At 36.5% G+C, this 11620-nt stretch overlaps 1 pseudogene; it reads left to right on the top strand.

The window, feature by feature from the left end:
- The first annotated feature begins 10418 nt into the window (after positions 1 to 10418).
- On the top strand, positions 10419 to 10554 carry LOC119045028 (uncharacterized; annotated as a pseudogene).
- The last annotated feature ends 1066 nt before the right edge of the window (positions 10555 to 11620 follow it).

The following is an 11620-nucleotide window of genomic DNA, read 5'->3' as shown; positions in this document are numbered from 1 at the left end:
AAATATATTATGGTTCACTTCAATCCTGGTTACCTGCTAACACTGCAAAATGCTTTTAGCTGGTAACTCTTAAAATGCCAAGACTAAGGGAGCTTCATGGCATGGTTATCTGAAATACCAGAGCGTGCAAAGTTAATCAATACAACAGTACATGCTTTTTCAGAAGTCAGAATATGCAAAAGGCTTGGGGTTCAAAAGGTAAATGATGGATTAGTGATAATGTAAATATCAGAGCAGATGGAAAGAAAGACCAGAAACAGACTATTGTGGGCAACTAGACAAAATCTAGTGTATCAGAGTCACCTTGCAATAAGGCTTTGTGAAAGGCTGTTTCCAGGAATGCTGAGAAAGTAGGCTTCCAGCCTTACTAGCTTTAATTTGACCTAAATTGGATTTGGTCACCTTAATGCAAGACAGCCTGGTATTCCTCTTTCTGGAAATGTATGCTTATTTCTTATCATTAATCTGTATAATGCACAGATCTGCTTTCACCTTTATTTGATTCTCTTGAGGTGACCTTTATGTGTCTGTACACTTGAGAGCCTGAGGAAGGTTACTGCCAGTAGAATCGTCAGTGATGGGTCATCTCAGGACATGGAACAAAGTTATGATGCAGGTGTGAAGAAAGCTGCACAATAGTGAGAATGTGATGTCATGGAGGCAGAACACTCTTGGAGTTGAATACTGGCAACATAAATGATTCTGAATACATGACATAGTGAATGTTAGTTTACATGGTCTCGGCAATTGACACAATCTAGAAGTGACACCCAGAGGATATTATTCCAAGTGATATTATACATCTGCTAAGGACATACTAAGGAAAGTCTTTGCTGGGATGAGGGAAGCAACTCTTAGGGGAACTACTAAGCAGACCAATATTCTGGTTCTTTCTATCATCATCTGATTCTTTTCTGTCAAATGAACTGAAGCTTACTGAAATTTGGGATTGCATTTTGTTAAAACCTGCAGCAGCTCTGCTGTCTTGCAAGAGGAATGGAGAGTCAATCCCTCATTATAAGGTTCTTTCACTTGTAGTTATTAAGCTGGCAAACCACGCTGAGCCAGCATTTTACAGGCATTCTCATCTGGATGAGACTTTGATTCTCTGATCTCTGCTAGAGGTCAAATAGGTCAAAAATTAAGTATTTGGACAGGTTAAAGATGGGTTTAGAAATTAAAGAGCACACAGATTTTTTAAGATACACACATACATACACATACACATTGAAGTCCAGAATCTTTTTATCTCATCTCAGGAACCAACTCTACCTGAAGAGCAAGGGACACTTGTATACATTATCAGTTTGGACAAATTTCTGGTATAGATTGAGATGCAACTTTTATTTATTCAATAAAGTGTAAAAACTTATTTATTTTTCATTTTAAGGTTTAGAAATTAAAGTTTGGAGAGATTTTTTTCTGTCAGTGTTGAGATTATAGTCTGGGTAACCGGTGCTGACTACCGTGTAGAAAGGTACATGAATATATGACACAGCACAATTTAGTTAGGCCTAATTACAGAATGACTGTGATTTTTAAACAAGCTTATTTCTCAGTAAGTTTTTTTTCTTCTTGCTTCATCCAAATTCAGCCACATGTCAATTTGTTATAAGCTGTCAGCTACTAGAAGTTTAACAATTAAAAAAATATGTTCATAGGGGTTCAAGCTACACAGAACAAAGCATTTTTCTAAATTTTAGAATAGAATAATTATGATCTGAGCATTTCCTTCTATATAACTTTTACCTCAAAAAATCAAGTAGAACAATAAAGGATTACCAAAATTTAGTTACTGATATGCATAGTGAAATGTCATGTCTGCAACCAGCTTTGAAATGTATCAAAAAATCAGATAGATTTTGATAGCAGGGCATGTGTGTGGTAAATTCAATATGGTTAAATATTCATTGTAGAATCTCAGTGGTAGAATGCTATTGTGTGTTTGAAATATTTTATAAAATTGGAGAATAAAAAAGGACTGGCTTGCTCAAGATTGAAAGCTAAGGAGAACTCTAATAATATTTAGCTCATTAAATTATACCAATAAACCGAAGTCAGGTACCAGACAGGGAAAGAAGAGTTGTCGTATCTGTAAGATGAGAACCAGATTCCGAGATAAAATCAGTTTGAAGCTAGTAAAATTCAACTAGAAGACAAAGGCAGGGAAGTTTACTTGGAACACTCATGGACAGATGTTACTGTTGTGAGGTTGTTTTGCTTTCTTTTGTTTTCTTCTTAGACTTTGTCCCTGAGACTATGACTTTGTCAATTTTGAATGCAAGGTCTTATAAACCTAGCATCTCATAAACATATTTGAACAGGAGTTACCTAATTAACATATATTTTATGATTGTATATAATGCACTAAGACATGCAATCATGCTTTATGATAAGCTTTCAATTGGATTAAATTCAAAATCACACTCTTTCCTTAAAAAGAATTACTTCATTTTGATAATAAGTGCTAACAATAAGCAGTTTTCCATGATTACCAAAAAAATGTTCTGATTGGAAAAAGATGCTTACTATAGCAACCTCTCTGTAGCAGTTACATAAATTTCCCTTCATTTCTTTATCCAATAACATACCAAATTGTTATCTGTCTATGAGGTTGCATGTCCTTTCCTGAAGAGTCACAGGACCTGGGTACCTGACCACATAGGTAAACAAAAAGGGGCAGAACTACTCTCCCTAAGTAGCTCCTAGTTAGTAAAAAGCTCTAGAATGTATGAGATTCAGTGCAATGTTAGTTTCCCAAATATAAATCCTCACTATATTTGTTTCTTTATCTCCATTCCTTGCCTGGTATGCAGTTGACTTCCAGCAAATGTGATTAAATGAATGATTGATATAAGTAGTAAACAGAAAGTGAAGACATTTAAAAGGGGGAGAATCCAAATTGAGGGATGCATAGTGCTAAGATATGAGCATAGTGGTAAGGGAAATAAAATAAAGAATATGAGAAGTATGTATAAAAATATCTATGGTAAGGCAAAAAAAGAGAAAGAATTAAAACTGAGTGAAGTTTAAGTTTGCTGGAACTAATGTCGAAAATTTAAAAGAGGTGCATTTCAATTTCACCATTCTATTCCTTTTTTCTCTGCCCAAATGCTGTTATGCAATTCTTCCTCCTAACATCACATTAAACTGAACAAAGAAATGAGCAAAAATTTTAGATAATTATCTGTGGGAACAGCAAAACCTAGAAAGGTCTCTTCTACAGGCCTGAAAATTTGATTAATTTCTGGGAGATAGGAGGCTTGTCAGCCTTCCGAGATAAGATTATTGTGCTGTCAGGTCACTAGAAAGCCCAGGCAAAAGCTGGTGCGGGGAGGGGAAGTGGGCAGGTTTCACCCAGCAACCATCTGCGTAAGTTAGCCTGGGCGCTGTGAGAAGCAGGCTAGGAGAGAAAAGGGGGAAGGACCAAAGGGAGGCTGGAAGGCCATCAGTCATGATGCAAATCTAATGCCAAGTGAAGGAGAGAGGGAAAGAAAGGGAGTAAAAGACAGACACTGTACTTGAAAAATAATTAAATTAAAAAAATTTTTTTAAAAGAAGCAATTTTGGGTGGAAACGTCACTGACTGAAGTTCAAAGGAAAGTTTGGCAAGGGTCTTAGGAGCCAAAACTGCTGTTAGAGAAGTCCAACTCAGGAACAGGCCCACCTTTGAGTCCCTGCCATCCTCACTAATCAGCAAGAGCAGCCTCTGGGAAGAGTGACCTCCATCAAAAATGTGGCCATGGATGTCAGCAGAAGTAGCTGGGACTCTAGTGAACTCAGCTCTCCGCTCCCCCTGCCCTGAGAGGGGCACCTTCACGGCCAGTGCAGTCCACCCTGGACCCCACTACACACCAATTACAAAGGAAAGTTTTCATCGTCCCAAAGGGCCTCTTTTCCGGATGGCCAATTTGAATAATATCAATAATTTGAATGTTCAGGGAGGCTTGTGAGAACTATAGGTAGCCCCAAGCTCTGCAGTTGATCTGGGAGTCGCCATTGTTTCTCATTCTTCTTCCTCCACTCTTTGTTTCAGATTCCCCTCGTCCTTGACTATCACCTGGGTGGGTCATGGTGTTCTACCGTGATCCAATGATCCAAATGATCCAAACCTTCATGTCCGAAGGCAGTGACACGTACAGCCTTCTTAGTCTGGGGATGCGGCACTGGGCCATTGATGATTGCAATGGGATGGTAGAGCACAAACTGGTGTTCAAGTGGATTCTTCTATCCTGACCCCAATTATAAGAGCAACCTTACCTCCTCCTGAAGATCGGCCTCAGTTTTCCTTCCATTAAGGTGACACCTATTCTTGCCTGCTGGTCCCTGGCAACAAGGATTTCTGAGTGCCCTGGGAATAGTCACAGCTTGTAGGTCAGTGGTATCCTCCATGGACACGTGCCACAGTGGTAGCTTCTAAAATCATGGCATTTCCTCAGTCAGAACCCGTGACTTCTTGATAGGTGTCACTTATGTGATATGCTTCTGATCCTCTCTTTTTAATTTTTAGCTCAATGCCATAATATCATTTTGGAATGAACTGTATCTACTACCTCCTCTCAACACATGCTCAGATTGTTGAAAAAGTAAATAAAATAAGGCATGTGAAGGAGATTAATGCGGGGTTTGTCACAAAGAGTAAATAAATATTGAATCTTTATCCAAACCTTTCCCAATGATAAGTTATAATATACTAATAACAAACATTTTATTTGATATTGCTATTGTAGCATCTATTTTTCACTTAACACACAGTAAGTGAGGGACAGTATGTTTTGTGCCCGACACCAGTCCTGGGCATGATGAAGATGGAATTGCCCTCAAGACATTTGGGGTTAAGCCCTGCGGTCTCCAGGGCCCTTTTTATACTTAGTTTATGAAACTGCTGCAGGGGCTCACTCTTACACAGATAACGTAGACCATACCACTCCCCAAAGTGTGAAAACGTCCCCGAACATTTACACATGCTAGTATTGAAGTGATCTCATTTATGGTTCGCAAGTAAAATTACAAAAAAGGCATTATCCCAGTCATTTAATGTGTAATTTGCAGTTTAATGAGTAGCGCACTTTTAAACTTGTTCATACCAAATGGATGTAGTTCAAATCTGCATCTAGATATTTCTTGTATTTTGGATATTTAGTAAAGCCAACAGGTACTCATTCACCTTTCTGATACTTTCTGGAAAAATATGTGGGACTTTTCATTTTGTTTTTAGTGACCGATTAAAAGATTTTACTTTATATCCTCTGGAGTTTGTACTGCTTGATGGTATTAGCCAGAGGAGTTTGTTAAGAAATAGTCAGTAGTGTATCTCAGTAAAAAATCAGTATCCTTAGTAGCACCGAATTTTCATTGCCCAGAGGCAAAAAAAAACCTCTCATATTCTTTCTTGGTCTCTTCGTTTGTCCTGTCACAATATGTTGAATATTTAGCTTTTAATAATGTTCCTATCCTGGTGTTCTGTACAATTACAGTAAAAACCCTACACTTATCAAAAATATCAGCTTCGCAGTGGTGTTTAATTCACTGGAAAAATACCCTATTTGAGCAATGAAAAATGATCTTTAAATAATAAAATCCCAGTTGAAGAAAAATAGTGGATATTTTAAATCTTTACAGTGAAAAAGTGAGACAAGAGAGTCAGAGAAGAAAGATCAAAAGATGGGCAAGGGCACAAAGGATGAGAAATTTGAGAATATAATTATCATGAGATATACAATGTTAGGGACACTTTCAATTATTTTTATTCCATGTGATAGTTCTATCTTATTATATAAGTGTCAAATTCTTATTATATAAGTATAAAATTTTAAACCATTTACCATTTTCTCGGTTATTCATTTTGGAATTTTGAAGAGATGCAATTCTGAAATTGTTCCTACTGACTAAAGGGCCAGGAAAAATAGTTTTTGGACATTGACTCCAAACTATTTTTAATGTTTTGTGATCACCTTGGAAATTGAGAGTTTTATTTAATCATTATTATAAACAATAACACATTCTAGTCTTCCAGAACTATTGGAAGGACAAATTTCTTTTATTCTGGGTATCATTATTTTTAGGGTAAAAAATACTGCTCTAATTTCATGAGCACACAAATAATACATTGACTCATATTACACTATAGTGGCTTGAGGCTAGCTCTTGGGACAGGGTCAAAGAGGGCAGGTTTTATGATTGACCTACAAGTGAGAGGCTCCAAAATCTTACTGATGAATGCATTTCCCAGCATGACTGGCCATGGGGCCTGAAATTCACCATAGAGAATTGTTAATGAGTCCAGAAAGCTCCCCTAATACTGCAAATGTTTCCCCAGCAGTCAAACTATTAAACTATTATTATTCATTTAAAAAATTATGAATGGCCAAAGGCCACTTCTTAAAGTGTGTGACTTACTGAAGAGATGTGACAGAAAAAGGATGAGAGGAGGCAGAAAGAATGTCATCAGGTCGGAGCAGTAGACTCAGGGCGCTGCAGTTAGAAGATGAGTTCTCAAACTGGGAAAGTGTGATAAATAAATGGGTTAGGTATTGTCATCTGGCACTAAGAGAAATGTGTCCCTTCTTATTTTCTACTCCCACCCCCTGTATCCCAGGGGCTATGCGGCTAAGGACTATATTTCCCGATCGTCCTTTCAACTACTTTTCTTCATGAGATTGGCTTCTACCATCAAGATGCACACATTCGAGTTTAGGCAATGGAAGAGTAGAGACCATTTTTTGTTGTGTAGTGGAGCAGGCTGATAAGCAACCCGCAGCAGACGTTCTGCATGTTAGAGTAACATGTCTGTTCACACCGGTGAGATACATGTGGGTGAAGGGCAGCTGTGAAACGGGTAAGGGTTTGGCACTTTCCTGACCACTGGATGGCAGTAGCGCTTCTTGACCTCTAACTTCTCCAGCACAGTTTACAAGCACCTTAATTCTGGTATTGAATTCCTTTCTGCTTAAAAGCATTGAGTAATTTTTATTCCAGGACATGAATACTGACAAGGTCCAAAGATTCAGGAATTAGGAATATTAAACAAAGGAAAAAGGAGAACGGATGCAAAGGGCCTGTAGAAATGAAAGAGTTGCTTCCACCAGGGAATTTATATGTGCCCCTCCACAGAAAAGTAGCCAATTTCAACAAAAAGTAATCAGAATCCTCTGAACACAGCGAGGAGTGTCAGAGGGCAACTGCAAGAACAGGGCATTTGGGAAAGGCAGAACTTGGTCATAGGTCTGGATCGGAAGTGCTGCCCAAGGTGCCAGACTGAGGCGGGGCAGAACCATAGCCTGGGAGAAGAAAAGAAGAGTGTGCGGTGGACTCTCTCTATGTGAAGTTTGTTGCTTGCCTATGTAATTAGCTAAATATTAGGAAAGTTTTGTGTTGAGTATGATTTTGTTTTCATTTAAGTCTGTGTTGACAATTCAACATTTTATGGCGCATATTGACAGCACTGACAAGATTACCTCTCAAGCTCATAAATGATAAGGAGTTTTTTTGTCAAGAAAACAAAGAGGGTAGAAAAAACTTGGTGAGGAATTTAGTCCTAGATGGCTTCTTACACATCCCTGGTAAGAAGTGGTCAAAGCCTTGTAGAAGATTCTGACAAGCCTTATCAATTGACATTTAGCGTTTAAACTTAATAGATTTAGAGTCAGAAAGCCCTTAACATAAAATATATTGGAGGTGCCACTGTTAACCTCATTGGTTATAGGACTGTAGGTGGGTAGGTCCATTGGATAGAATGTCAGGTAATTTGCTTTTATTATAATTCAACTAAAATAATTAATCATTAGATTCTATAACCAAGATGCAAGACTGGAGAATGAACAGCACCCCAGAGTCCTGGCTTCATTCCCAGCTCAGTCAATATCTATCACAAATAAATAACCTCACTTGCCTGTTTCATTTTCTTCATTATAAATCAAAAGTGCTCAGGGTTACTTAGTTAAGCCTTCTGATCAAGTTGCAAAGATTAAGAAAGTAACTGTTGTAAAGCTGTTTGTAAATCCTTAATTATGAATTATTATGCAAGGGTTATAATTCTTCAGTTACTATTTAAGTACACAGCATAAAATTATATTTAACCTTGAAATAACTGGGCAGGTAGAACTGCTTGTGTAGCACACATATACACATACACTCTGGGTATTTATCTGCATATTTCCAAGATATATTTGAAAGACATACTATGACAAAAGGCAATGCTTTCCATATGCCAGTACAAAGGTGAAAATTAGAGTAAATTTATCATTGGAAAGTTTGAGATTTTTACCTAAGGTAAGAAAGTTGTTGCCTGAGACAATCAAAACAGACAGAATTTAGCCTCTGTCTACAGAGCTGATGCTTTAATTTCCCAGTGATCCAAAAACAATTCTGCATCTCTCAGTTCTGTGAGAAACTTCAACAATCTTCAAACAATTATCTTTTCCATTCAGGCTCCCAAATATCAAATCCTTGACTTCTTTCACTTCAGACCTTAAACCAGCATTCTTCTTTAAATTCTATCTTTTCTCTATCTCATAACTAATTTAGTTGAATAAATTTTAGTAATATGGGTGATGGACAATTTAATCAGCATACATAAAATTTTAAAATTTAAAGAAAGCATAGTTTTTACAAGTGTTAGAAGAAAAATCATTAGAAATGAATTTCTGAGAAATGTTTAGTAATTCTATTAAAAGATTTAGGTAAAATAAATGTTCATGAGAGAACATTTTTTATACTGTGAAAAATTACAATAAGCTCAAATAGGTGACAAATACAAATGAATTATGTTTTATGCATATAAAGAATTCCTGTATAGCTCTTTTTGTTGATTTTGTATAATTTTAATATTATGAAAATGCTTATCTATGTTGCCACATAAAAAATATGGGACAAAAACTGTAATGTAGGATATTCCATACTTTTAAAAAGACACTTAAAAGAACAACCATGAGAAAAACATCCCAAAATAGCACTGAAATTATCACAGATTTTCATTTTATACATCCTTAGCTTATTTTAATCTTATTTTTGCAAGCATTCTCCAGTTGCTTAACATCTTAAGAAAAAAATCATCAACATGCGCATTGTAATCAAATATTTTGCTTTACTTCTGTGATGACATTTTAACACATTATATATATTCACTTGAAATTACCAATTTAGCATTCTATTCACTTAAATGTTTTTAAATACCTCTTCTATGCTTCAAGAAGCATGAGTTTTCTGAAATCATTAAAATTATAATTGAATGTAAAAATGAGCTATTTTTATTCATGACACTTAGCTCCTTTATTTTCTAACAATTTATAAACTAAATTATTGCAGAAATGTGTATTGACCTCTAATTATATGCCAGTTGCTACACAACAGAACTGAATTTTTTATCTTTGCTTGCCATTAATTTAAAATAACTTCAATAATGTATCATGGTATTCTTTGTAATTTGTTCTAAAATATGTTTTTAAGCTGCAATAGTAGATACTTAGAAGTTTTTTTTGTCTTTATTCCACCCATCTTCTATTTGAAGAGGCTAAAAAGCCAAACATTACATTTTCCAGATTTTCAAGTAGCTCAGATTCTACCAATTAGATGCATTTTCTCAAGACAGAAAGTGCACCTGAGGCGGAGGTGTTCCTGTGAATTCTGGCTCTCACGACTGGCTAGCAAGATCGTGGATTCCCTGTAGTAGTTGCCACTGTTCATTTTTTAAAATTGTTTTATTGTTGTTCAAGTACAGTTGTCTGCATTTACTCCCCACGCCCCTACTCCAGCCATTCCCACCTCCCTCCCCTGATTCCACCCTCTCTTGGCTTTGTACATGAGTCCTTTATAGTTGTTTTTGAAAACCCTTCCCTCTCCCCCCTAATTATCCCCTTCCATATCCCCTCTGGTTACTGTCAGACTGTTCTTAATTTCAATGTCTCTGGCAGCACATACACTAAAATCGGAATGATGCAGAGTAGGTTAGCATGGCCCCTGTGCCATTGTTCACTTTCAAGGAGGAGTAGCCGCAGCTGCAACTTGACCTGCTCCTCCAATCCCTGGTTGCCAGCTCCAGGCGTCCGTTCTGCAATGTCCTGGTATCTGAGGACCTAGACTGGAACGACTGTGTGACGTTTGATGCAGTGGCCCCCAGTTGGTCAGTTCTATCCTTTTCTTGGAGTCATTATAAGAGCCCCAAACTAGAAACTGCTGGTTTACCTCATAAAACAATTTTGCAAAGCATTTAAATCCTTACATTAAATTACTACTTGTTTGAATATCTGGAGAGTTTTCTAACATTAAACCTTGAGTTTTTTTCTTTAGCTTCTTTACCCAAAATATTCACTGAAATACATAACAACAAAAAATGTAAGACAAAACAAAAACACTTTTTAAAAAATGATTCTCTCCCTCTTAATGGGTAAAGGTCTTCTCTTTATTAAAATGCCTATTTAATCGCTTCTGCACCTTTTGGCTAAGATCAAGTATAGTATCTGTTCCTATCAGTTTCATATTAAAATGTCTACTTGAGGCACATTTTCAGCCTTTAATTTTAGATAGATGAGAGCTAGATAGAGTAAACAATCTCCTGTGGCATAAATATAATAACCCTAAAGACATTGAACTTATGCAAACAGTTTTATAATTCAAATTCTACCCTATGATATGCCGGGCTTCAGTCCCACTGAGAACCTCTTCAGACTTGCTCAGGCCTTTGAAGATTTATTGCTGAATTGTCTGTTGAAATATTTTAGCATCAGTAAATGCAGCTGCGCATCGAGTAAATGTCAGCAAGATGCAAGAGGGTAGTTTAAATACCCCTTATATTAATAATACTCCTGAAAGTCAAAGATTGCTATGCATGTAAGAAACATAAAAAGCTCACAGAAAAATTAATAACTACGTTAGGTACATTAATTGACCAACAAATTAAGGTTTTTATTTAAAGAGAATATATGTTTCTTCTTCATATGTTAATATTCAAAGAAACAGTCAATTTTAATCTTCAACACCTCACTGATTATTATTTCTAAGATTGTATTCGTTTACATTTAGAGAAAAGGGGAAGAGGGAGAAAGAGAGGAGGAGAAGCCTGGTGTAGGAGAGAGACAGCGTTCAGTTGCCTCTCACACGCCCCCACCTGGGAACACGGCCTCCAACCCAGACTCGGGCCCTGACTGGCAATCGTACTGGCAACTTCCGGTCCACAGGCCAGTGCTCAATCCACGGAGCTACACCAGCCAGGGTGATTAGCTCTCAATTAGCAATTTATAAAGAATAGAACTATACATAGAGTTTGACTTATGAAAATACTATTTAATGTAGTTTGATCAACCAAAAATTAAGAATTACTTATATACAATTTAATTTCAAGTAAAATAAAGAGGAAGTCAAACCATGTAAAACATCAACTAGGAGAACTGATATCTACACATAAAATAAAAATCTCATAGGCATTTAAACATATTTTTAAATGCCTATGCCTAAATTCACAAGAGAAATGTGTAATTGTTGATTCATTTCCAACATAAAAAGATGTTTGTGGTATGTAAGGACTTTAGCATCTATGATACTTCTTTCAAGAGATTACCACTTAATCTCTTACTGAGATTAAATTTTACGCATATAATAATTTATTTAAAGAAGTAGAATTTAA

The sequence above is a fragment of the Artibeus jamaicensis genome, unplaced genomic scaffold, assembly GCF_021234435.1.
Source record: "Artibeus jamaicensis isolate MK-2021 breed Jamaican fruit bat unplaced genomic scaffold, CSHL_Jam_final contig_387, whole genome shotgun sequence".
NCBI classification, from domain to species: domain Eukaryota; kingdom Metazoa; phylum Chordata; class Mammalia; order Chiroptera; family Phyllostomidae; genus Artibeus; species Artibeus jamaicensis.
Note: the sequence above shows the minus strand (reverse complement) of the source record. Positions and strands in the feature narration are given on the sequence as shown.